This window comes from Trachypithecus francoisi, unplaced genomic scaffold, assembly GCF_009764315.1.
Source record: "Trachypithecus francoisi isolate TF-2019V2 unplaced genomic scaffold, Tfra_2.0 Lachesis_group17, whole genome shotgun sequence".
Lineage (NCBI taxonomy): Eukaryota > Metazoa > Chordata > Mammalia > Primates > Cercopithecidae > Trachypithecus > Trachypithecus francoisi.
Genome location: NW_022681462.1, coordinates 49,235,837 through 49,260,471, shown reverse-complemented (window position 1 = coordinate 49,260,471; position 24,635 = coordinate 49,235,837).

The following is a 24,635-nucleotide window of genomic DNA, read 5'->3' as shown; positions in this document are numbered from 1 at the left end:
AGTGCAGTGGCACGACCTTGGCTCACTGCAACTCTGCCTCCCAGGTTCAAGCAATTCTCCTGCCTCAACCTCCAGAGTAGCTGGGATTACAGGTGCTGCCACCACACCGGGCTAATTTTTGTGTTTTTAGTAGAGACAGGGTTTCACCATGTTGGCCAGGCTGGTCTTGAACTGCTGACCTCGTGATCCACCTGCCTCGGCCTCCCAAAGTGCTGGGATTACAGGCGTTAGCCACCACGCCCAGCCATAAATTTAATTTTTTAAAAAGATCATGTTAACTAAATTCACGTGTGTCTGTTTCTCAGTTTTCTATTCCTTTCCATTGATGTATTTGTCTATTTGTTTTGCCAATGCCACGTGGCTTGAATATTGTAGCTTTATAGTAATTGTTCAAAATAGTGTCAGTCAGTCCTCTGACCTCCTTCTTCATCAATATTGAATTGTCTATTTTGCATGCGTTGCCTCTTCATATAAACTATAGATTCATTTTGTTGATTTCCACAATATAACTAGATATAATTTAATGAGAATTTGATTGGGATTGCATTAAATCTATAGATCAAGTTGGGAAGAACCAATGTCTTGGCAATTATGTATCTTTCTATCAATAAACACAAAATAGCTCTTCATTTGCATATTTCTTCTTTGATATTTGTTACGGGATCCTTGGGGTATTGCTTTTCTGGTCAGAAACCTCTGTGGACAGTGGCTCCTTTGCCAGAGTTTTGCTTGGGCCTGCTGGGCTAGTTCTGCCCACTCGGCATGCCAGGCTGTGCTCAGCACACTCTACAGGCCTGGATCCCATGTCTGCCAAGGATGAGTCAGGGATGGAGCAGTGAGGGGTTTGTGAGTGAACACAAAGTCTGGCCACTGCAGCTGGGTGGGCAGCTCCAGGTGCCAGCATGGGCACCAGTGTTCTGCGAGGCTATGGCTGAACCAGGTGCACTTCAAGTTGCTTCCACAGCTGGCACTGGAGAATGTGGTGACACCTAGAATCTTGGAGATGCTGGGAACCACAGGGCCCCAAAGAGGAAGTGACAGCCCTGGCTAGAGGAGCTCCCAGGTCTAGGCTCCCTGAAGGCCCACAGCTCTTCTCTCCTCCTCTTTGCCCGCAAGGTGGTGAGCATGGGACATGTTTCAGCCCTGTTTGTTTTACAGCACTTTTAGCCCTGCCATCCAATGGGTCCCAAGTTCTTGTTCTGCAACCAGGAAGAATGAGATACACAAAGAAGTAGAGGGTGAGTAAGATGAAGAGGAGCTTTATTGATTAACAGAACAGCTCAGAGGAGACCCACAGTGGGTACTCCTTTGCACAGCCAAGGTGTCCCAATGGATGTTCAGCTCCGACCTGAGAGGAGACCCTGAAGCGGGAAGCTCTCTCTACAGGCACATCATTCCATTGTCTCTGCAGCTCTCAGCAGAGAGGAGGCCCTGGTATGGGTAGCACCTCTCTGCAGCTTGTCATCCTGATATTCGCTCAGCTCTGGCTGAGCCCAGGGCTTTTATGGGCCTCAGAGGGAAGAAAGTGCATGCTGATTGGTCCATGAGTGGCCATGGGCAGGCCCACAAAAGGGACCACAGGTTCCCACTCTAGTGTACAGGACTGGCAGCCTGGCTTCCAGCCTTCAGACCCTCCCTGGCCTGAAGGTGGAGCCTCACTGGAGACTTGCCCCCTTATCTAGGAAACTGTCTACCTCTTGCTGCTGTTCATGGCACCCAGGCTATAGGTGCCAAGATGCAGCTGCAGGCTAGCACTGATCTCCTCTCAGTGCCTCCTCAGCTTCTCTCCCATGCTAGTCAGTGCCCAAAGTCCAGAGGGGGACGAGGAGGCAGTGGGCTGGTGTGTCAGCACTGCCCCAGACATGTGCACAATCAGCAGGGCTGTGACAGAACCTGGGCTTGGCTCTGAGTTTGCTCCAAGATCAGAGCAGGTGCTAACAGCAGGGAGAAGCCAGCAAGCAGGAGCAGGCACCTCCAAGCCTGCAAGGTCAGGGGAGGCCTTCCCAGGCCCCCAAGAGAGCAGAGATGCAGAGATGCCTGGGTCTGCTGCCACAGTTTGGGTGGCTGCAGCTGTGCCCAGGGGAGCACAGTTCCTGCCTGCTCTGTGGAGCTGGAGATCTGGGTCCACAGCTGCAACTTGGGCTGCTGAAGCTGTGCCTATGAGAGCTGGGCTCCCACCTGCTCCCAGGCCCTGAGAGCACAGGGATGCCTGGGTCCACAGCCATTGCTTGGGAGGCTGCAGTGGAACCTGGAGAGCTCCCACTCCAACTCAGAAGGGGCAGGGCCCCCACTTGTCCTCAGCTCCTGCTGGCTCCATGGAGTGTGCAGCCCCAGACATGCCTCCCTGCTGCAGTCCACATGATGGCAGCAGCTTCTCCAGACAGCTACCACTGTCATCAATATCTTTTATCAGTTTTATAGTTTTCTTCATATGGATAATGTAGGTATTTTGTTAGGTTTCTACCTAAGTATTTCATTTGGGGAAATGTTAATGTAAATAATACTGTGTTTTAAAATTCAAAATTTCTTCTGTTCATTGCTGGTATATGAGAAAGCAATTCCCAGCTACTCGGGAGGCTGAGGCAGGAGAATGGCGTGAACCCGGGGGGCGGAGCTTGCAGTGAGCTGAGATCCGGCCACTGCACTCCAGTCCGGGCGACAGAGCGAGACTCCACCTCAAAAAAAAATAATAAAAAAATAAAAATAAATAAAAATAAAAAATAAAAAAAAAGAAAGCAATTGATTTTTCTGTATTAACTTTGTGTCCTGCAACCTTGCTGTAATCAATTATTAATGTTAGAGGTTTTTCTGGCTGATTCTTTTGGATTTTCTTCTTAAAAAAAATTGTGTCATTTGTAAACAAAGACAATTTTTTCTTCCCAAATAATATACAATTTATTTCTTTTATTGTCTTCTTGCATTAGACATGACGTTAAAGTGGTGAGAAGTGATATCCTTTAACTTGTTATTGATCTTAGCTTCCAGTTTCTCACCATTAAGTGTGATGTTTGTTTTTTATTATGACTGGGTGTTGGGTTTTCTCAAATGCTTTTTCTGCGTCTACAACTAGAATCATGTGATTTTTTTCTTTGTTAATTTTTTGATGTCATGCATTACGTTAATTGATATTCAAATATTGAACCCGTCTTGCATGCCTGGAATTAATTCCACTTGGTCATAGTGTGTAATTTTTAGTATACATTGTGGGATTCAATTTGCTAATATTTTGTTGAGATTTTTACACCAATTTTCATGAGAGATACTCTGTAGTTTTCTTAAACTGCCTTTGTTTGGTTTTGGTATTAGGGTAATGCTGGCCTCATAGAATAAGTTAGAAAATATTACTTCTGTTTCTGGCTTCTGAGGAAGACTATAAAGAATTAGTATAATATATTTCTTACATGTTTGCTAGAATTCACTGGTAAATACTTCTGGACCTGGTGCTTTCAGTTTGGGACAGTTAATTATTGATTAAATTGATTTCATAGGTATCAGCCTATTTTGATTATTCATTTCTTTTGTGTAAAATTTTCTATCAGGAAATTAGTTCATTTCATCTAGATTATTAAATCTGTTGGCATAAAATTATTTATAATATTTCTTTACTAGCCAATTAATGCCCATGGGATTTGGAATGGTATCTACTCTTTCTCTTCAATATTAATAATTTTTAGTTTCTTCCTTTTTTTCTTAGTTTCCATGACTAGAGGCTAATAATTTTTATCAGTCTTTTCAGAAAACCAGTCTTTTCTTTCTCTACTGATTTCCTGTTTGCAATTTTATTATTATCTGTTTTAATTTTTATTATTTCTTTTTTTCTGCTTACTTTGGATTTAATTTTCTCTTTTTCTTCTGGTTTCCATGGCTGGAAGTGGAGATTATTAATTTTAATTTAATTTATTAATGTTAAACCATTCTTCTTTTCTAATATATGTATCCAATGCCATTAATTTTCCTCTCAGCATTGCTTTAGCTATATTCCACAAATTTTGGTTTTCATTAGTTCAAATATTTTAAAATGTATTTGAGATTTATTGTTTGATCCATGTGAAGTACATTGTTTTATCTTCAAGTATTTTGAGATTTTTTTGCTATATTTCTGTTATTGATTTTAGTTTCTGTTATTTCCAAAAATCCACTTAATTCAATTGTTGCCTGAGAACAGGCATTATATGATTTCTACTCTTTTAAACTTGTTAGATGTGTTTTATTGCCCAGAATGTGGTCTCTTTTAGTAAATATTCCATGTGAACTTGAGAAGAACGTACAATGGGTTGTTGTTGAATGATGTTGTCTATAGAGGTCAATTGTACATGACTGATGATGCTGTAGAGATCAACTATATGCCTATCGACTTTTTGCCTACTGGATATTTCATTTTCTGATAGAAAAGCGTTAAAGTCTCCAAATATAATAGTAGATTCCTCTATTTTTCTTTGCAGTTCTATCCACTTTTGGCTTGTATATGTTGATGCTCTGTTGTTAGGTACATAGACATAAACAATTATTGTTTTCTTGGAGTATTCACCCCTTTATCATTACGTAATGCCCCTCTTTATCTCTGATAACTTCTCTTTTTCTGAAGTCTGCTCTGTCTAAAATGATTTTAGCTATTTCAACTTTCTTTTCATTGATATTAAGATTGTATCTCTTTCTCCATCCCTTTAATTTCTATGTATTTTATAGTTACAGTGAGTTTCTTGTAGACAACATAAAATTAAGTCTTTTTTTCATCCATTTTGATGATTTTTATCTTTTAATTGGTATATTTAGACCATTGATGTTATTGATATAGTTGATGCTATTGATACTATATCCATAGTAATTATTGATATAGTTGGATTAATATCTACCATATTTGTTAGTGTTTTCTACGTATTGCCCTTGTTCTTTGTTCCTATGTTTTGTCTTCCATGCCTTTTCTGCCTTTGTGACTTTGAGTGTTTTGTATAATTTCATTTTCTTTCTATTTTCAGCATGTCAATTATAACACTTTAATTTTTTTTAGTGGTTACCCTAGAATTTGCAAAATACATTTACAGCTAATGCAAGTTCACTTTCAAATAACACTATACTGCTTCATGGGCAGTGCAACTTTGGGAGGCTGAGGGGGTGGATCACTTAAGCTCAGGAGTTCAAGACCAGACTGGGCAAAATGGCAAGACCACATCTCTACAAAAAACACAAAAATTAGCCAGGCATGGTGGTACATATCTGTGGTCCCAGTTACCTAGGAGGCTGAGGTGGAGGGGGAATCATTTGATTCTTGGAAGGTGAGATTGCAGTGAGCTGAGATCACACCACTGCACTCCAACCTGGGTGACAGGGTGAGATCCGGTCTTAAACACAAAACAAAACAAACGAGAATGTCCCCTGCCAAAGCATGGTTATTCTTCTCTGATACTCATATTCACTGTGAGGACCTGGTAGAGTTCATGGAGCAAAACACACAAAAATGTCAGGGCCCCTTCTTTATCATAGTACCTACCCTTTGAGTTTTTAACTCTTACTTTTGTCCACACTGAGACTCTGTCAGTTTCTCAACTATGGTTTAGTTTTTCCTACCCAGACACTGGTTCCCATGAAGGTTTTTAGTCATGAGTTTCTGCTCTGGTAACTTGTGATTTTTCTGCATTTACCTGCCTGTCTCTGCAATTTTGGAGTCAGTGGTTTGCCTTGTGACATCACTTATCTTACTGATTTTTAAAAAATTACTGGCCGGGCGTGGTGGCTCATGCCTGTAATCCCAGCACTTTAGGAGGCTGAGGGGGGCAGATCATGAGGTCAGGAGTTTGAGACCAGCTTGACTAACATAGTGAAACCCTGTGTCTACTAAAAATACAAAAAATTAGCCAGGTGTGGTGTTGGGCACCTGTAATCCCAGTTACTCAGGAGGCTGCGGCAGGAGAACAGCTTGAATCCGGGAGGTGGAGGTTGCAGCCAGCTAAGATCGCACCACTGCAGACCAGCCCAGGCAACAGTCCAAGCCTCCATCTCAATAAATAAAAAAATATATAAAATAAATTACTGGTTTTCCATTTGTTCAGCTTTCTATTTGTTGTTAGGATGCAGTAGCAACTTCTAAGCTCCTTATATGCTTAAACTGTGTTCTTTATTTTTAGGTTCACAGCAAAGTTGGTAAAATGTGCAAAGTTCCCATACACACCCTTCTACCCCAAAATGTAGAGCCTTCCCCATGGCAAACATCTAACAATAGAGTGTATTTGTTACAACAGAAGAAGAAACCCTGCCACATCATTATCAACCAAAACCCATGGTTTACATTCAGGTTCACTCTTGGTGTTGAAGTTCTTTGGGTTTTGACAAATATATGACAGGTATCTACTAATATAGTATCATTTAAAATAGTTTCATTGCCGGGAAAATCCTCTCTACTCCATCCATTTATTCCCCCTACCATTACCCCAAACCTGGGAAAACTACTGAGTTTTTTATTCTCTCTGATTTTTTTTCTTTTTCAAAATGTTATACACTTGGAAGGATATGGCTTCTTAACATTGGCTTCTTTCACTTAGTAATTTTTATTTAGGGTTCTTGCATGTCTTTTAGTGGTTTGGTGGCTCATTATTTTTAGTACTGAATAATGTTCCATTGTATAGATGTATTATGGTTTGTCTATCCATTGACCTGTAGAAGAACATCTTGGTTAGTTCCACATTTTGGCAATTATGAACAAAGCTGCTATAAATATCTGTATGCAGATTCTCATATGGATGTAAGTTTTCAACTTATTTGGGTAAATACCAAGGAGCACAATTACTGGACCACATGGGGAGAATATATTTAGTTTTGTAAGAAACTGCCAAGCTGTCTGCTGAAGTGGTTTCACCATTTGTATTTCTACCAGAAATGAATGAAAGTCCCTGTTGCTCCACATCCTTATCAGCCTTTGGTATTGCGTTTCGGATTTTAGCAGTTCTAATGGGTATGAAGTGATAGCTCATTGTTGTTTTAATTTGCATTTCCCTAATGACTAATAATGTTGAGCATCTTTCATGTGCTTATTAGTTATTTGTATATCATCTTTAGTAGGCTGTCTTCTGTTTTTTTCCCCACTTTTTTGACTGACTTACTTGACTTTTCATTATTGATTTGTAAGAGTTCTTCGTAAATTCTGGATACAAACCTCATATTGGATATTTGTTTTGCAAATATTTTATCCCAGTCTGTTGGGAGACTGCTCATGTTTTTATTTTCTTAATAATGCCTTTTGATGAGCAAAAGTTTTTTATTGACAAAGTCAGTTAAACATTTTTTTAAATATTGTATGCACCATGCTCTCAATTTTTTCCCTTTATATCTACTTACCTATTAGTCTATGTCTGTAATGCATTGTCTTAATAACTGCAGCTTTATAGTAAATTTTGAAACCAGAAAGTAGAAGTCCTCCAACTTATTTTTAAATAATATTTTATTTTTAAATTGTTTTGACTATTCTGGATGTTTTGCATTTCCATATAACTTTTAGGATTTGGTTATCAATTTCTGAAAAAAAAGCATGCTATAATTTTGATAGGGATTATGTTGAATTCATACATCACTTGGGGAGGAACTGTCATCAACATAAACTGAGTCTGTAAACTCGTGAACAGGGAATGTCTCTCCACAGTTCTGTGATCAGTTTATAAGCCTTACACTTTTTTGTTACGTGTACTTCTAAGTATTGTACTTTTTTAGTGCCACTGTGAACAGAATTGCATTCTTAATTTTAATTTTGGAGTGGACACTGCTTTTATGTAAAATAACAATTGACTTTTTATACTAATTATGTTTCATGTTGCCTTGGTTTATTTGTTTATTCTTTTTTTTTTTTTTGAGACAGAGTCTCACTCTGTTGCCCAGGCTGGAGTGCAGTGGTGTGATCTTGGCTCACTGCAACCTCCGCCTTCCAGGTTCAAGCAATTCTCCTGCCTCAGCCTCCCAAGTAGCTGGGACTACAGGCATGTGCCACCATGCCTGGCTAATTTTTGTATTTTTAGTAGAAACGGGGTTTCACCATATTGGTCAGGCTGGTCTTGAACTCCTGACCTTGTGATCCACCTGCCTCGGTCTCCCAAAGTGTTTATTTATTCTAATTTTTTTTGTTTTACTTGTAGTTGGATTTTTTTGGATTTTCCATAAACAGAATAGTATTAACTGTGAATAAATAGTTTTACTTCTTGATTTTCAATCTGGATGTCTTTCTGTTCGTTTTACTTGTAGTTGGATTCTTTAGAATTTTCCATAAATAGGGTAATATTAACTGTGAATAAATAAAGTTTTACTCTTGATTTTCAATCTGGATGTCTTTCTTTTTTTCCCCTTTCTTTCTGTTTTACTGGTTTTGTTTTGTCATTTTGCCTGATTTCATTGGCTACAACCTCCAATACTATGTTGTAATGGAGTCTGACTTCATTTTTTATGTGACAGCTGACAACTTCCAAGTCCCACCATTCCCCTTTTCCTTTGGCCTAACATTTCTTCACGCTCATAAAGAATGTCCAGGTGCTCTTTTCCTAGATACACAAAACCTATAGCCTGTATAGAAACCCTCATGCCAACTTCACCCTCCAAAAACTGGAAGCACTCACCCTTCCCTTCACTCAAGACTGTTTTCAGAGTGACTTTGGTATCTGCCCTGCTTTCCTCAGAAAGCCTATATATGTGATAAGTCTCCTCATGCCCTCTTAGTATATGTAGCAGACTGAATAATGACCTCCCAGAGATAACATATCCTAATCCTTGGAACTTGTAAATGTTCCATTTCATTAAAGAGGGTCTTTGCAGATGTGAGTAAGTGAAGGATTCTGGAATGGCTAGGTCATCCCAGATCATCCAGGTGTCCTTCTTAGAGAAAGAGGGAGATTAGATATAGCCAGAAGAGAAAAAGAAATACATACAGAGAAAAAGGCAATGCAAAGGCAAAGGAAGAGATTGGAGTGACAGAAACACAAGCCAAGGAATGCCAACGGGCACCTGAAGCTGGAAGAGGCAACAAACCTACTCTATGCTGCAGCCTCTGGGCAGAGCACACCCATACAGACAGCTTGATTTTGGCCCACTAACACTGAGTTCAGACTTCTGGACTCCTAAAATGTAAGAGAATAAATTGATTTTTATTATAAGCCACGAAGTTTGCAGTAATTTGTCACAGGAGCCACATGGAATTAAGCAGGGTGTGTGTGGCATCATCTGTCTCAACATCTGAGGGTGGTTACTCCAGGCCTCTGAGGGGCAGCCACAAAGCATGTGTCAAACAGAAGAGAAATAGTGAGTATCTTTGTGTTGTTTCTGATCTTAACATTTTTCTTTCCATATTCACAAGGGATATTGGTTTTCTTTTCTCATGATGAATTTTATTTGGTGTTAAGGTGACAGTGACATCATAGAATGAGTTAGAAGTTTTATTCTTTCTCTGTTTTGGGGAAGTGTTTGTGGCGTGTTGGTATTAATTTTTCTTTAAATCTTTACTAAAATTCACCAGTGAAGCCATCTTAGCACGAGCTTTTCTTTGTAGGAAGATCTTGCTTACTAATTCAAGTATTTACCTGTCATAAATGTATTTTTCAAATATTCCTGTCCCTTTCTCCCCCAGCTTTCAGCAACTAACATTATGCATATGCTGCATATGTTGTGCTTGATGGAGACTCACAGGTCTCTGAAGCTCTGCTTATTTTCCTATATTTCTTTTATTTTAGTAACAGACTAAAAGAGGAATCACTACAGATCCATCTTGTAGTTTGCCGATTCTTTTCTCTGCCAACTCAAACTGATATTGAGCCCCTCTAGTAAATTTTTTAAATTATTGTACTTCTCATCTTTAAAATTTCCACTTGGCCATTTAAAACAAAACAAAATATATATATATATATATATATATATATATTCTATCTCCTTAAATATATATATTCAATAAGGAGATATATATATATATTCTATCTCCTTATTGATATTTTCAGTTGATATATATTGATATATATTTCAGTTGATATATAGGTAATTGATATATATTCTATCTCCATATGTGTGTGTGTATATATATATTCTATCTCCTTATTGATGTTTTCAGACTGGTGAGTCATCACTCTCCTCATATTCTTTACATATTGGTAATAACTGATTCAAAGTCTTTAATGCTTCCACCACCCACCTGGGCTTGCTCACGGGCAGCATGCATCTGCCACTTGTTTTCTCGTGTGAGGGCCATTCTTGTTTCTTTGCATGTCTTACGATTTTTGTTGAAAACTGTATTTTCTGGTAGTATCATATGACTTTGGAAATCAACTATCCCCTCTTCTGGATGGTTTTGGTTGGCAGTAGTTTTTTTTATTTAAGAACCTTTCCAGAAGAATTCTATAAAGCCATTATCCATATAGTATGCAGCCGATGAAGTGTTAGCTTGGTTAGCTTAGCAGACAGGTAATAATTGGTACAAGACTTCTTTAAATGGCTTCATCCTGTATGTTTCCTGCCTTTTGCTAAGAGTGTGTGTTGGGGCATTTTTTCACCCACCACTCCAGACATTTAAAAGTCTGTCAGGCTTCACTGCATCCTTGTGCAGACATACAAGTAGGACAGAAGTGAATGACTGGTGCCCTTTAAGGTCTTTTCTGGACAGGCATACAACACTGCATGTGCACATGGCCTTCTGTATTCACATAAAGCACCCTATAGACATTTTGTTTTCAAATCTTTTTGCATTTTAATCTGGGTTCTTGTTTGCCATCACTGGCATCACAGCATTAGGCAGTTTCCAGACTTTTCAAAAAAGTGGAATACATTGAGTTATCGTTTGTGACTGTCTTCTTTTGTTGAGCATAGTGTGTTCAAGCTTCTTTTAGGTTGCAGCATGCATCAGAACTTCATTCATTTTTTATTATTATTGATGGATATTCCATTGTTTGAATATACTACATACTACAGTTTAATTGCCTATAAATTCGTTTATGAACATTAGTGTTGATTCTAACTTTTTGCTATTATGCATAATGATGCTAAGAACATCTTTGTACAAGAGTTTATGTGGATGTATGTTTTCATTTCTCTTTCATTTCTGAGTGGAATTACAGGGCCATAGATTAATTTCATGTTTAATATTTTAAGAAAATGTCAAAACATTTTGGGAACATTTTACATTCTTGCCAGGAACGTATGATGGTTTCAATTTCTTCACATCCTTACCAATGTTTGCTGTAGTCCTAGTAAGTGTCAAGTGGTATCATTAATGACTAATGATGTTAATTATCACTCTATGTGTTTATGGACGATTTGCATATCTTCTTAAGAATTTTCTATTCAAATATTTGTCCGGTTTTAAATTGGACTCTTTATCGTTATTATTATTGAATTGCAAGTGTTCTTTATATATTTGGGTTCAAGTCCCTTATTAGTTATATGATTTGCAAATTTTTTCTCCCAGGCTATAGCTTATGTCTTTTATTTTCTTTATAGTATGTTTGAAGAACAAAATTTTTAATTTTGATGGAGTTCAATAATTATTTATTTTCTTTTTGTGTGTCTGACCTTTTGTCATGCCTAATATGACATTGTCTAACCCCAGGTCATGAATGTTGACTCTTATGTTTTCTTCTAAGAAGTTTGTAATTGTAGACCTTACATTTTCATCAACAATTTATTTTGAATAATTTTTACCTATGATATAAGGCATAAATCTAAAGTTCTTTTCTTTATTTTGCATGTGAATATCATGTTGTCCCAATGCTATTTTTTGAAATGACTGTTCTATATTTTTCCCCCATTAAATTGTCTTGGCACTTTCTTCAAAAATCAATTGGCTATAATGAAGAATTTATTCTAGACTTTCAGATCCATCCTATTAACATATATATCTCTCCTTGTGCCATTACACAGTATCTTGTTTACTGAGCTTTGTGGTAAGACTCAGAATCAGAAAGTTATTCCTCTTAAGTTTTTTTGTTCTTTCAAAACCTTTGTATTTTCATATATATTTTCAGATTCGCTATAAATTTCAGCAAAAGCCATCTGGGTTTATGACAGTGATTACCGTGATTTTATTGAATCTGTAGATTAACTTGGGAATATTACCCTATTAAAAATTTTAAGTCTTCTGATCCATGAAATGTAGCTGCCTTTCCATTCATTTAAATTGTCTTTAATTTTATTTAACAATATATTATAATTTTCAGTGTGAAAGTCTAACACTTCTTTTGGAATTTGTTTCTAAGTATTTTATTTTTTATTCTATTGTAAATGAAATTTTCTTAATTTTATTTTCAGTTTGTTAATTTCTCAGGCATAGAAATACAATTCATTTTTTATATTGATATTCTATCCTGTAAACTTACTGCATTCATTTATTAGTTCTAACAGTTTAACAGATTCTGTAGGATTTTCTAATTATAAGATGATATCATTTGCAAGTAGAGATATTTTTATTCTTTTTTCCCAAGAAAAATGTCCTTTATTTCTTTTTGTTACTAAATTGCCTTGACTAGAACAAACATAAAAATATTTTAAAGAAGTGGCAAAAGTGACATCATTGTTTTGTTGCTACTTATGGGGGAAGACATTCAGTCTTTCACTATAAAGTGCTATGTTCGCTGTGGGTTATTCATAGATGCGTTTTATCAAATTGAGGAAGTTCTCTACTATTCTTAGATTGTTGAGTATTTGTATCACAAAAGGACATTAGATTTTATCAAATACTTTTTCTGATTCTATTGACATAATCATGTGATTTTTGTTCTTTATTAACATGATTTCTCATTTCTTACTGCTGCTGTAACAAATTGCTGCATTTAGCAGCTTAGAACAATTTGTTATTTTAAAATTCTGAAGGTCACAAGTCTCAAATAGGCCTCACAGGGCTTAAATTAAGTGGTCAGAGAACTGAGTTCCTTTCTAGAAGCTCTAGGGAAGAATCTATTTCCTAGATTTTTCCACCTTGAATGGAATTTCTGCATCCCTTGGCTTGTACTTTCCTCCCATTCCAAAGACAGCAATAGACGGTGGGGCATGTCTCACATTGCATCATTGGGACTTGGTCTCTCTTACCTCCCTCTATTGCTTATAAAGAATCTTGTGATTACATTGGATCCTTCCTGACAATCTAGAATAAGCTCTTCATCTCAGGCAGCTGATTAGCAAATTTAATTTCATTTGTAATTTGGATTTGCCCTTGATGTGTAGCCAAGTATCATGATTCTGCCTACCTACTATACAAAACAGTATGGTACTGGTACTACCATTTGACCTAGTAGTCCCATTATTGGGTATATACCCAAAAATATAGAAATAATTCTACCATAAAGAGACATACCTAAGTGTGTTCATCCCAGCACAATTCACAGTAGCAAAGACATGGAATCAACCTAAATGCCTGTCAATGGAAAACTGGATACAGAAAAGTGGTCCACATAGAATACTAGGACGATAGAATACTATGCAGTCATGAAAAAGAGTGAGATCATGTACTCTGCAACAACATGGATGGAGTTGGAGGCCGTTATCCTCAGCAAACTAACACAGGGACAGAAAATCAAATACTACATGTTCTCACTTATAAGTGGGACCTAAACATCAAGTACATACAGACACAAAAATGGGAACAACAGACACCCTGGCCTATATGGGGGTGGAGGGTGAGAGGAGGGTGAGGATTGAAAAAAATACCTGTAGGGTGCTATACCTATTACCTGGCTAACAAAAAAATCTGTACACTAAATGTATCCATGTAACAAACCTGCACATATACCCCTAACCTAAAATATGTTTTTTAAAAAGAAATAATATAGAAATTATATATACCCTACATCTAATTCCCCTCAATGTAATATCATATAGATATATAGTACTGGAATATTGATATTGATACATTCACAATTCTGAACAGTTCCATCATGGCAAGTCTCCCTCCTGGTGTCCCTTTACAAACACATCCATCACCTTCTCTCTCAACCCACCCCCATTTCTGACCCATGGAAACCACTAATCTGTTCTCCATTTCTTTTTTTTTTTTTTGAGACGGAGTCTGGCTTTGTGGCTCAGGCTGGAGTGTGATGGCACCATCTCCGCTCACTGCAAGCTCCGCCTCCCGGGTTCACGCCATTCTCCTGCCTCAGCTTCCCGAGTAGCTGGGACTACAGGCGCCCGCCACCGCGCCCGGCTAGTTTTTTTGTATTTTTTTAGTAGAGACGGGGTTTCACCGTGTTAGCCAGGATGGTCTCGATCTCCTGACCTCGTGATCCGTCCATCTCGGCCTCCCAAAGTGCTGGGATTACAGGCTTGAGCCACCGCGCCCGGCCTCTGTTCTCCATTTCTATGATTGTGTTATTTCAAGAATGTTATATGAATGAAATTATACTATGCCACATTTGGGGAAGGACCTTTTTATTCAGGGTAATTCTCTGGAGGTTAATTCGGGTTTTTGCATGTAACAATAGTTTGCTCCTTTTACTGACTGAGTAGTAATCCACGGTGTCTATTTTCCATTCTTTGTTTACCCATTTGCTTTTTGAGGGAAATCTGTGTATTTCCAGTTTGGAGGTATTATGCATAAAATAGCTATAAACATTCCTGTACTTGGCCGGGCGCGGTGGCTCAAGCCTGTAATCCCAGCACTTTGGGAGGCCGAGACGGGCGGATCACGAGGTCAGGAGATCAAGACCATCCTGGCTAACACGGTGAAACCCCGTCTCTACTAAAAAAAATGCAAAAAACTAGCCGGGCGAGGTGGCGGGCGCCTGTAGTCCCAGCTACTCGGAGGCTGAGGCAGGAGAATGGCATGAACCCGGGAGGCGGAGCTTGCAGTGAGCTGAGATCCGGCCACTGCACTCCAGCCTGGGCGACAGAGTGAGACTCCGTCTCAAAAAAAAAAAAAAAAAAAATTCCTGTACTGGTTTTTATGTGAATATCCCTTTCATTTCTCCTAGATAAATGCTCAAGGGTGGAACTGATGGATTGTAAAATGATTACACGTTTAGATTAAAAGAAAAATTCCGAAATGTTTCTTCAGACTAGCTGTACCATGTTAAATTCCCATGAACAATAAAGAAACTATGCAGTATTTCAACATCCTTTATAGCATTTTTTTTTAAATAGACTTCTGGTATGTGTGGAATAATCACTAATTGTGGTTTTCCGTTTCATTTCCCTAATGGCTAATGATGTTGAACATGTTTTCATTTATTTATTTGCCCTCTGTTTATCCTCTTTGACACAACGTCCCTTCCTGTCTGTCACCCATTTTCTAATAGGAATATTTGGTTTTTTTAACTATTAAAATTTCAGAGTTCTTTATGTTTCCAGCTATGAATTCTCTGCTGGATGTATGATTTGTAAATATTTTCTCCCATTCTGTGGCTTGCCTTTTCATCCTCTTATTAGGGTCTTTTACAAAGAAAATGTTTTTTAATTTTGATGAAGCTCAAATAATCAATTGTTTTTTCTTTTCTTTCTTTTTCCTACAATTCTTCTTAATATGCTGGGCTCAGTTGGCTAGCATTTAGTTGAGGATTTTTGTGTTTATATTCATAAGGAATTTAGGTCTTTAGTTTTTGTTTTGTTTTGTTTTTCTTGTATGTCTGTGTCTGGTTTTGATATTTGGGTAATGGTGGCTTCATAGAAAGAATTGAGGAGTGTTTCTTCCTATTCTATTTTTTGGTAGACTTTTGTAAAGGATTTGTATTAATTTTTCTTAAATGTTTGGCAGTAAAGCCATCTGGGCCTGGTCTCTTCTTTGTGGGAAGTTTCTGAATTACTAATTTAATCTCTTTACTTGTTACAAATCCATTAATATTTTCTGTTTTTTCTTGAGTCAGATTCTTGTTTGTCCCAGCTGGCATTGCAGCTCAGACTGCTACAATATTAAATAATTGTGGCTGACTGGTTTGTTGAGAAACACCCCAGAGATAGGGCTTTTTCTGCAAAGCAAGCTCTGAATCAAGTCACATAATGACAATGTCAAATCATGACAATGCCCCCAAATGGGGCTTTTCCAGGGAGCTTCAAGACAGGTCAGATCGTGGTAAAGCACTGGGGGTGGCATCTTTTGAGGAATTCCCATCCCCATCCAGGGACTGCCAGCCTGCTGGCTTTTACAACTGCTTGGTGGTGAGGCAAACAGCTTTCAAGTTTGTCACGGCACTTAAGAGAGGAGAATGGGAGTAGGCCAAAGTGAAAGCCACTAACCCTTCTATTCTTAACCGGATTCAGCAACTTTGCTTTAATTAATGCTTTTCAGAGTGTTGTAAGCTTTTGGTTAATTTCCAGAGATGGGAAAAGTTTAAAGTTTAGTGTTGACAATGTTTGCCAACTTTTGCAGTGCTTCTAATGGAGGGCTGGATTTACAGAGTTTCTCACTACACCATTCTAGAATGTTCCCCAAACTGTACTCTGCTGTTACTGTCTGGTTGTAGGTAAGATAACGCAATTAAAATGGAGAGGAGAGGAAGCAACTTAAGCATTTCTAACCCACTTTGGAAAGTCAAGAATCCTTCAGTGGTCTTTCTTGGTTTTGCCAGTCATAATCTAAAAAAGAGTCAATTACAAATTAAGTTGTGAGTACAAAGGTAGCCATGACATACGTGGAGAAATTCATTGTCACCATCATAAGTAAAAAACTATTTATATACTCATTTTTTGAATGGCTCAATTACTAGCCCATAGTTTTCTGATGATGAAATATTTTAGCCTCCAAAACAGTATGGTGAACAATATGATAAATATCCACATACCACCACTTCGCTTAAGAAATTAAGCATTGCCAGTTCTTTTGTTTCCTGAAACTTATTTTTTTTAAACCAAGCTCCCAAATCAGTGATATTTTCCTGACATTTTCTGGAAAGTAAAAGATTTTGATTTCTATTGTTAAAATAAATAAATCTAAATAGGAAGGGGAGGTGTGGTTACTAATTTCTTAAAAATTGATACAACAGAGGTCTAGAAAAACTTTAGGTATGATTTCCAATCAACTACTACATTTCTAACATCAAATAATACATCAATAGTGGTGTTGAGCTCTGAGAAAATCCACACTATTTACAAGCAACAGTGCCCGTATTCACATTTGCACATACTGAAAATATCATTTGGATGAGTTTTTGATTTACAAGGACAGAATAGAACTTCAAATGAACGGCAAGAGTAAAATTCCTGGTACATTAGTCAGTATCTGTTTTTAATATTAGAGGAATTCATTTGAATATGTTGCTTTTGTTCCCTAATCCCCCAAAATAACGTTTGTATCAAAGTTACCTGATGATATAAGTACAGTACACTGTAGAATGAAACTGTCTTTTCAAATATTTATCCTTTCTCTGGGGAATTTTAAGAATTGCTGAATTAAGGGATGGTTTTAACCAGAAACACAAGTACTCGCTAATTCCAAACAAATGAAAACCAAAGACATAATTGTAGTTTTCATCATGGTATTCTTTATACATGATCAATAAGAAAATTTTCTATCATTTTAACAAAAAAAGTTTTTGCTAGTCACTTCTATATCATAAATATTGCTGACAATAATAAAAATAATATGTTTATTTTACTCATTGATGTCACCGTATTTTATTCTGTTACTTCATGAGAAGCCTAAGGTTCAAGGAATATCATATATTTCTGTAGACCACTCTGTGCTGGTAGTACTGATGGCTGTTACTTGGTACTGCTTATTCAAATGTTGACAAAGAGTTTCTTTCAGTGGTTCCTTTCGAGTGGTCAGTGGGCTGAGGACAGGTTATTTTTCACATTTTTCAAAATTGTAATTACAGTGTGATTCCCCATTAAAAAACGAACTGGGTGTGCTTATAAACTCAAGTAGCTAGATGACAGCTAGGCCCCGCAGGGTGAATCCAGTCAGAGTTGGCAACCTCGGAGGCAGGGAAAGAAGTAGAGGTCCGAAGAACAGCCTCTCCCCGGGAAAGACTGGTTCTTCAACCATCGGGATCTGTCAGCACTTACCTGAGTGGCATAAGGGCCCTCTTCTTCTCTGTATTTGGGCGTGGTTGTGGATTTCACCAGAATTTAAACTCGAAGGAAATATAGGAGACATTCCTAAAGAAGTCTATATACTCATAACTTCCAAATTAGTATCTTACTCCTGTAAGTTACTTGACCACCAAACATTTATATCTGGTTTTCAATTGGCCATTGCTGCCTGGATAGATAATCAAAGATGTTTATAACACATTTATTTATTTATTTTTATTTTTCTGAGACGGAGTCTTGCTTTATTGTCCAGACTGGAATGCAGTGGCACAACCTCGGTTCCCTGCAATCTCTTCCTCCCGAGTTCAAGTGATCCTTGTGCCTCAGCCTCTGGAGTAGCTGGGATTACACGTGTGCTCCACGCCTGGCTAATTTTTGTATTTTTAGTAGAGATGGGGTTTTGCTATGTTGGACAGGCTGGTCTTGAACTCCTGCCCTCAAATGATCCACCCACCTCCACCGCCCAAAATGCTGGGATTCCAGATGCAAGCCAAGTGCCCAGCCTATAACATAGCACATTTAAAATTGAACTTCTGGCTCCTGCTTTCTCATCTTTCCCCCATAGTCCTCCTTACCTCAGCAGGTGGCAATTTCATCTTTCCAGTGGCTCTGGTCATAGAATTGAGAGTCATTTATTAATTCTTTCTCTCACACACCCCACATCCAATCCATCTGCAAATGTTGTTGGCTCTAATTTTTAAATATGTTCAGTATCTGCTTCTGTTCACCTTCATCACTACCAAAGTTCAAACCTACTAAAAGATCTCCCCATTTTCTACCTGTTCCTTATTACTATTTTCAAAATAGTGACCAGAATGATGCTTTTGAGGCATGAGTCAGAGCATGTCATTCTTATCCTCAAAATTCTCCAGTGGCTTCCTCTCTTCCTTAAAGAAAAAGCTGGAGTATTAACCATGGCACTGAAGACCCTGTGCGACCTCCCGCCTTGCTGATTCTCAGACTCCAGCACCCAACAGCACTCCCCTTGCTACTCACAATCCTGGAGCCACTCAGGCCTCCTTGCTCTTCCTCAAGTGCATCAAGCCATTTCTGGTCTCAAGATCTTTCCAACTATTGTAACCTGTGGCTAGAATCTTGTTCTCCCAGATATCCACGTGGCTTCCCATTTTAATTCCTATAGGTCTCTGTTCAAATATCACTTAATCACAGAGGGCTCCTCTGATATCTTCTAGGAGATAGTCTCTGCTTCCCTACTTCTCTCTCCATCTTACCACACTTCACTTTCCTCCATAGCATTTATCATCCTCTTACATAAAGTATTTAATTAAATAAAAGTTGCAATGATTGTAAGATTCGTGGTCATTTTATGTATCACTAAGAAAGAAAATATACTGCTAATTAAACTGTGAAATAGTATTTGATTTGAATTTTTATTTTAATCATACTAAAAGAGCTCTTTTAGACGTACTTAAGCATGAATTTCTATCACCTATTACCCTTATAAAAAAATGAAAAGGACAAATAAAAAAGGTTGACTTATTCCTAAAACTTGTTCACATTAAGAAAGAGTAAATTGTCTATATCACTGATTTTCTACACAGTATCATATTTTGTACATTCAAGAGCTTTAATAATTCAGTGTTTCTTTAAATGATGCTCTAGTAATGACTTTTGCATTTTCTTCTCTGCTCCTGAAGATTGTACATGTTTTGACGGTGCTTTTTTGATTTGACTAAAGTCAAATACATGAATCTGTGACACCAGCCTCTTATTACTCTGAAGAACTTTTTCTCCTCCAAGAGGTATAGCCACATTTACTGCCTGTAGGGAAACTGCTCTGCTATGGTGCCATGGTAATCTTGCACAAATCCACATAGGAACAACTTATGATCTCTGCAACAAGAGAGGATGGGGGGCTTGTAATGAGCTGCCTCAAAAGCTTCTTGTGGCAGGGGATGGTGGCTCACACCTATAATCCTGGCACTTTGGGAAACCAAGCGAATGGATCGCTTGAGCCCAGGAGTTTGACATCAGCCTGGACAACATGGCCAAACCTCATCTCTACAAAAATACAAAAATTAGCTGGGTGTCTTGACATGCATCTGTGATCCCAGTTACTCAGGAAGCTGAGGTGGGAGGATCACCTGAGTTCAGAGGGTTGAGGCTGCAGTGAGCCTTGGTCGTGCCACTGCATTCCAGCCTGAGATACAGAATGTGACCCTTTCTCCCTCCACCCTCCCACCCCCGGCCCAAAAGCTCCTTTCCTTGGTCTCCTGGTCTACCTTGGGAGGCAGCACGAGTCAGTTTCTCATTGCCTCTCAGGTTTCTGCTCCTCCCTGTAAAGGGACAGCTTCAGACCGTACAACTGTTCAGCTAAGGTCTAGATTGTGTTCCTGAGCCTCAGCATGTCCCATAAGTCACGCTGGATTGTGTCCTGGCACCTTTGGTTTTGATATCATTTTTGGTACATAGGACAAGGACTGCAGGGAGCTGGGCCCCCTTTAGCATTGGTATAAGTAATAAGCTATTTGCATTTAAAATGGACTGAATCGCACCTTGACTTTGGCCTTGCCTTGCATTACGGTCTTGACACTGCCTTCTGATGAATAGCTTGGTCTGTATTACTTCAGTGCCTTTTGCATATATATCAGCTGGAAAAAAAATCAACAGCTTTATTTATTTATAGGTACCTTTGTTTTCTCAGCCATAGCCTGTTAAAGCTTATTGCTCTACAGGAAAGCATAGAACTCTGGTATTCTTCCAATAATGAATATTCATCTAACAAATATTAAATTTATGTCCTGCTCCTTTATATCTGTGCATTTCTGCATAAAATTTTGGCATTGATGTCATGTCATAATATAGTCTCTTAAAAAATACATTTACACGGCAAATAAACTCAACATGTGTGGTACGATGGACATAACTCATGTGACTCAAATATCTAAAACATGAAGAATTACAATTAAGTTTACGTATCACAAATGCCACCTAGCCAACAGTGAAAATAAGGTGAGCTCAATTTTAAGATGAACCTCAATGTCAAAGATTAAAACAAAAACAATTATGGATTTTTGAATGGAGGGAATTTAGTGCACACTTGTGTGTTTGCTTCATGGCTATCTCTCACCCATGGAATCAAAGTTTTATGAGAAGGGACTCTATGGTTTTATTCATTATTCATACCTCCAGAGCCTAAAGTGTGGCTGACATATAGTATGCTGTCAAAACTAGTTTGCTGGCCGGGCACAGTGCCTCATGCCTGTAATCGCAGCACTTTGGGGGGCTGAGGTGGGTGGATCATCTGAGGTCAGAAGTTCGACACCAGCCCAGCCAACATGGTGAAACCCTATCTTTACAAAAAATACAAAAATTAGCCAAGTGTGGTGGCACCCACCTGTAATCCCAGCTACTTGGGAGGCTGAGGCAGGAGGATCACTTGAACCCAGGAGGTGGAGGTTACAATGAGCCAAGATCACACCACTGCACTCCAGCCTGGGCGACAGAGTGAGACTCTGTCTCAAAACAAACAAACAAACAAACAAAAACTAGTGAATAAGTAAGGAAATAATCTGTTTAGCAATCTTTTCAGCCTACAAGAAACAGGTTGCTGTGGGACTTTTCCCCTCAATGGATTTCCCAATATCCTTCGATGATTGCTTATTGATAACTAAGAAGCAACTTAACAAAACTCAACTGCAAGCAAGGTTGAGTGGAAAATGCAGGTCAAAGTATCTTTGAAAGGCTAATATAGAAACAGAGCATCATATTCAGGATGATGAAACAGGAGAAGGGAAGGCTGAATTTATTTCTGTTGCCATCTACAAAGGGGACTCAAATTCTCAACCTTCCACAGCTCATTCAACTACCTTCCATTTCATTCAGGTCACTCTTCTCACAGGCATCAAAATTAAAGGTTTCATTTCTAGAGTAAAGTTACTTTTTATATGCTTCATCCTATCCCTGTAGTGCTATTCTTTTCTCCTTTTGCAACATTCATAGGCTTCTTATTGTACCTAAATGTTAATTTACTGTTGAAATTGGCTTCGGTGACTGCCTTTTAAAATAGCGCCCGAATTCCTTTGCACCCACATCTTTACAAGTAAGGCATGGATACAATGGGGGACAGAAAATGTCAGTATTTTGTATGTATTTTTGACATACACAAAAGAAATGAGTCTGTGTTTATGTGCAGGAACTCATTCAGAAACTGCTCAACTAGGAAGTATTTAACCTTTCAGAAACTTAGACATGTTAAAAAAGGGATTTTGGGGGTCTATAAAATGTACGTAATGTTTAACTGTATACCTTGGAGTTGAAAGAAAAGGGAGGAGGAAATTTTGTGAGTATGTAATAAAATTTTATTGGCCTCCACTGTGGGATCTATTTCGGTGTTCTCTTTTTTTCCTGTTGTGTTCTGAAGCTGCAGTGCAGGGTTGCTCTCTGAAGATATTTAGTAATGAGGGAAAGATCCCCAAATAGGCAACTTTAAATCTCAAAGAAGGGAGCGGAGGAGGACAATAATAAGCTTAAATATTCTCTTTAAAGATCAATTTTTATTTTCTTCTTTCTATTCACTGAAAGAGCTTCATTTGTTTCTATAACCCTTCTATGTTAATAATGTAAACTCATCTTACATAATTAAGTGCCTAGGATTCCAAAGATTTTCCAGATATTGTGCAGAATATTGGCTTAACAAGGATAACTAAAAATACAGGATAACGAGCAAATGGATTAGGTCTTAACCTCATGTGGACTGTAAATTATCCACAAAACAAACAAGAACTGAAGTAAAATGAGCATTATCGTTAAATGGCAGCATTTCTGAGGCAAATTTTTCTACCTGCTAATATTTAATGTCATTGCCTTGGAGGACAGGAATCTTATTATAAGTTTCCCTATACCAGCACATATGTATCACCTAACACTACCACACACTGATAAATAACTTTTGATGGTGACAAAGTTTCATCAACATAAAGCATTGTGTTTTCATGTCTATTGTATATTGGACAAAACTATCGATAGGAGGACATGGAACCTGGCACCAGTTCCATTAAAAATCCTAATGCAATTTCACCTTCTAATAAATTTCACCTAAGTTATGATTTTGCTGCAAATATTAAGTTGCAGAGGATCTTATACCAAATCATTCCTGTAAACTATCCTCTTAGCTATAACTTAAAACATATGTATAAACAAATACTGAAATCTGTTTGAATTTTTAGAAAACATATTGTTTTGAAAATAAATAATCATAGGCTATATCCTGTATGTGGATAAATATTCATTTGTATAAAAATGTTGCAGTGTTTACTTGGTTTTGCCATGAAATCTCATTATCATCTTCACATTTTGTACATTTTAATGTATAAAAATGAGTCTTGGGATTTGAAAATAGAAGTTGTGAAAATAGGAAAAAAGATACAGAATATGTAGAACGAAGGGTAAAAATACTGTAGCAATGAGGGAAATTGGTATTCTTTCTCAGTGCATTTTTTTCCATGCCATCAATACTAAGACCCAATGAATAGAGTGGCACAGGTTTCTAGCAGCAGCTCAGAATTACCAGGAGATGAGTATGATGACAAAATAAGAGGATATTTGGATTTTTATAGTGTTCGTGTGGGTGTGCATGTATATGTGTGTGTGAATGTTACATGTGCATGTATACTGGAATTGTTATATATATCTTAGGGATACACATTTGGATTTTCATAATACAAATAATATTAGTTATTATAAATATATTAACTACAATATAAATATATTTTAAATGTATTTATAATGATATCAGAAATATATATATTTAAATTTACTTATAATGACATCAGAAAAAAATTGAAAACAATATTGTGTCTTGTATAATTAGTTGTCCACAAGAGGACAAGAAGCTCAAATTAAATTAATCATTTTAAGTGTATAAACTTTCCACTCTGACAATTTATCATAATTTTGGGGGGGCAATCCAATGAATTTCAAGAGTCTTCAAAAAACTGTACATGAGGTTTCCAGGAAATTATTGGCCTAAGTGTTTATCAGCAAGAGATTACACATCTTCTATATGTGTACTGAAATGTCATGTGCCTTGTGGGAGTGGTTCCTTATATTAAAATGGCACCATACATGTTTGTATGTGTGTGTGTTCATGTGTGTATACATATATGGTAAAAATATTTGCACATGTTACAGGCATATTTATGCTTTCATGCATAAACTTTTGCATACAAATAGATATTCTATAATTACTTGCTACGTAGTTCTATGTGGTAATGTCAAAAAGGAACACAAATTTAAATACAAACTATTAACTAAAACATTCTATAGTTAATATAACAATTTATTTATTTAACAAATTTTAGGAATGTAAGTGTTCATTTATTCTACTAAGATTTGCTGATTACCGATTAGTATTCAGTACTTGATAGATATTAGAGAAGCAGAGATGAAAAGATGAAAAAGGCCTCAGAGCTGATCACAATCTATCTATCAGAGAAGAAGGTCTGTAGGGCCATTTATAGTGTTTTGAGAAAAATCTGCAGTCACTCTAATGAAGCACATTTCTGTCTGCCAGGAAAAGCAAAGCTACTACAAGAACTCACTACATCAATGCGTATTCATTATTGAAACCATCCTAAGAGAGCGTGCATCATCACAGTCTGCTCTGAGGTCTGTGCCCAATCAAGCAAAGAACAACGGGGATAATC